The following is a 4,175-nucleotide window of genomic DNA, read 5'->3' on the forward strand; positions in this document are numbered from 1 at the left end:
ACATGTCACAGTCACCTGACCTATATCAGGCCAGATTGTTTGCCCCACAGGACTGAAAGAGCTCTTAAAATTCAATGCCTACTGTCAAAATTCATAGTGACCTCTCCAAGGATATTGCTAAAAGAAATGAAAGATGATGCAGCAATTTAGTTAATTAAAAATACACTTGTAATGAGTTTGAAAGAAAAGTAAGCATTTTCAGACACCAGCATGGTAAAATATAGATGCTACTGGACTATATGCAAAACTATTTAATCTTATAAATATGTCATTTTAATTCCAGCTAATGGATATGGACACTTTAAAAAAAATGTAACGGAACTGCATGGTAATTGATAAACTGTGCCTCACCAAAGTAGGGCACTGCATATAGAATTCTAGGCACTGTCTTGATTTTTACATATTACGTTAATGAGTATATAAAAGGCCTATTTAGGTTTTCATTTAGATGTTTTATTTAGGATAGAAAATTATATTATGTGTGTAATAAACTGCTGTTGAATTATAATTACAAATATATCATCACGATATGAAGTTTTAAAAAGTCATATCGTGCTTCCCTGGTGGCGCAGTGGTTGAGAGTCCGCCTGCCGATACAAGGGACACAGGTTCGTGCCCTGGTCCTGGAGGATCCCACATGCCGCGGAGCGGCTGGGCCCATGAGCCATGGCCGCTGAGCCTGCACGTCCGGGGCCTGTGCTCCGCAACGGGAGAAGCCCGTGTACCACTAAAAAAAAAAAAAAAAGTCATATCAATAAGATAATGTAAACAGAGTAGTAACAATAAATAATACAGCAATGAGAAATAGCGATTGCCCTGAACTGTGTATTATAACAAAGCCAAATGACAGGGACTTCCTTGGTGACACAGTGGTTAAGAATCCACCTGCCAATGCAGGGGACATGGGTTCGAGCCCTGGTCCAGGAAGATCCCACATGCCACAGAGCAACTAAGCCCATGTGCCACAACTACTAGGCCTGCGCTCTAGAGCCCATGAGCCACAACCACTGAGCCCGCATACCACAACTACTGAAGCCTGCACACCATGATGAAGAGTAGCCCACACTTGCCACAACTAGAGAAAGCCCGCACGCAGCAACGAAGACCCAATGCAGTCATAAGTAAATAAATAAATAAATAAATTTATTTTTTTAAAAATCCTAAATGACTATATAACACTTAGATGGTTAAATTTCTCCCTTTTTCTGCTTCTTTCTCCTCTATTTCTCTTCCCTCTTTCCTATCCCCTATCTTTAGCTATAATATTCACTTTTTAGTGTATTTGCCAATCTCACAACCCCATTTCCTGCAATCCCCCAGCAGGGGTGGGCCCTAGCTGCTATATATGTACCATGTACTCAATACTGCATCACCCTCTGAGCCCAAGATGACTGGACATGTGGAAACCTTCAACCTAATCTGTGCTGATTTTTCTTCTGGGCCCTCCCCTAAGCCATAGCTGATCAGATGAGGGTGAATATTTACCTCCGGTGTGCCAACCAGATTCTTCTCCTAGGAATATGGACTTGTGATGCAAAGATGTGGGTCAGCCTCTGCTATTTGGATAAACCAAGAATATTAGAAATTCAGAAGCTGTAAGGAGGCCATGCTTTTGTATTTGCTGATATTATGAAAGTTGATCTGGAAAAGAGGTGCTAAAAAAAGAGAAGCTTCCCAGTTTCTTGACAGTCAGTTTCCAGCTACCCCTGAGACGGAAACTACCTTTTCTACCATGGGTTTCCTTGAGACACCGTGTTTCTTACAAAAAGTTCCCCTTTTTCACTTAAGCTAATTTTAGTGGGCTTCTGTGACCTACAACCAAATACACTGTAACTAAGACCCTTTTTCTCTTTTCCTTTTTCTTCCCCTTTTTTTGGGGGGGGGCAAACATGCAAACTACACACACACATACACACACTTACATATTCACACACATACACACCTATTTAAATTATAAGCCAAGAATTCTAGAACTCTATATGCTGGGTGACTTTGAGTCCCTATCCTTTGCCACTTTATCTTTATTCATTGCATCAGCTAGAATGTTTCTTAGGGATCTATAAAAACAACAAGAAATAAATGTTGGGGATCACCTGTCCCAAAAGGATTGCAATACATTATATTATTTCCCCTCTCCTCACTAGCCTCTCAATAAGGAATCATACTTCCTAACTCAGTCTTACTGATATTTCTGATTATTCACAGAGCATATGTACTTATTGAAATGAATAGTATCCAGTTCCAATGTGAGGACGGAATAGATACCTTGAAGCTGCCTGTTCTATGAGCAGGAACGTTGCCATCCATCTTGATGCTAGCAACATATAGACAAAGTATCTTATGAATGAACTATATGTTTCCCTTTTTATTCAGTTACAAAATTACAAAGATTGGAAGTGATATTCTGTGTTACAATTCACATGGCATGTGGACTTGGTAGGGTTGATTTTTTTGTTTTTACTATCTTGAAAATTGACTGATAAATGATCAAATCAATATGTTGCTCAGTTATCAAAGGTAGCTAAAGTACAGGGTAACTATGCTGTCATCTGTGAGTGCTATTGCTGGTTTTTCTAGTACAGTAGATTTAACTTTTGCTGCATCCAACCATGTAAAATTTGAGGATACTCACATAATATCATCTCAGAAGACAATTACCTTAATATCCTGGAAAAAAAATAAAGGTTTTACCAAGCAATGCTAAATAATATCAATTTTGACTTTAAGAATATAGGGCTCTAAAGGAGAGGGGTCGTGCTCGCTTCAGCAACACATATGCTAAAATTGGAATGATACAGAGAAGATTAGCATGGCCCCTGTACAAGGGTGACATGCAAATTCGTGAAGCATTCCATATTTCTGAGATTGGGATTGACACATATACACTATTGATACTACATATAAAATAGATAACTAATGAGAGCCTACTGTATAGCTCAGGGAACTCTACTCAGTGCTCTGTGGTGACCTAAACGGGAAGGAAATCCAAAAAAGAGGGGATATATGCATACATATAGCTGATTCATTTTGCTGTACAGTAGAAACTAACACAACATAAAACAACTATACTCCAATAAAAATTAATTTAAAAAAATAACATGTATCTTAACATATAAATACTTTGATATGACTATACTAGGAGACATAAGGAAGGGGTCAGATGTCTACTGTGGCTAAACTCTAGAAAGACATCAAAATTAAACAATGTGAGGAAAATTTGCTAAGTGTCAAATTATTTGTAAAGATAATGAGTGCAACATAAACCCTAAAAAAGGAAAAGATCAATTCATTCAACAAATCATTATTGCACCAAGCATTGTGCTCAACTCTGGGGTTGCACCTGAAATGATCAATAATAATTACATTGGCAGAGAGGAAGATGAATAGCATTCCTAACAGTGTGAACAACAGAAACAAAGGTACAAACAAGGGGATATGTGGAGCATATTTTAGGGACATTAATTAGATTCACTTGTTTTTATAGGGGAATTAGAAAAGTTGTTTACGTTTAGAAAAGATATAGAAGGCCTTGGAAACCAGACTAAGGAATTTGGACTTCACCTTTGAGGGCAGTGACAAGCCACTTGAATGGCAATGGCAAGCCAAATTTTGAGCAAGAAAGACATACTATCACAGAGTTTTAAGAAAATAAATCTGGTAGTGAAGGCATACTTTCAGGGTGTAGATGAAGTTGAGACTCAAGATAGATTATTTAGGGGATCATTGAAATAGTCTAAGTGTCAGATGATAAAGGCTGGATTAGGAAGTTAGCAGCAGATAGAAATAGGGAGAGGAAAATTTGAAAGGCCTGAATTTGAGAGCTATGATTGGATGTGAAAGAAAAGAAAGGAGAGAGTCAAAGGTTACAGTGAGTTTAAGGCCTAGGTGGCTCAAAAAAATTACTGAGTCAAGACAGGTGAAATGATAAGGCTGAGAATATAAATTCTGAATCATACACATAAAGTATGAACTATTGTAGAGTCTGATCCCCATGCTAGGAGACATTGGGGGAAATGAAGAAAGTTAACATAGCTCTGCCCTCAAGAGTTTATAATTCCAGTAGTATACTAAATGCTAAGCTATGCTGTACAGTATTATAAGAGGTTAGAGAAGAGAGAAATAAATGTGGGGCAAGACAATCACTGAAGGCTTCTTAAAAGAGGTGGTACTTATGT

The 4,175-nt window shown here is 38.0% G+C and overlaps 1 non-coding gene across 1 annotated transcript; it reads left to right on the top strand.

Moving 5' to 3' along the window:
* Positions 1-2,754: 2,754 nt before the first annotated feature.
* Positions 2,755-2,861, top strand: LOC137217720 (U6 spliceosomal RNA). Its single transcript, XR_010940222.1, has one exon. It is a non-coding gene; the product is annotated as a U6 spliceosomal RNA (small nuclear RNA).
* The last annotated feature ends 1,314 nt before the right edge of the window (positions 2,862-4,175 follow it).

Source organism: Pseudorca crassidens, chromosome X (assembly GCF_039906515.1).
Source record: "Pseudorca crassidens isolate mPseCra1 chromosome X, mPseCra1.hap1, whole genome shotgun sequence".
NCBI classification, from domain to species: Eukaryota; Metazoa; Chordata; class Mammalia; order Artiodactyla; family Delphinidae; genus Pseudorca; species Pseudorca crassidens.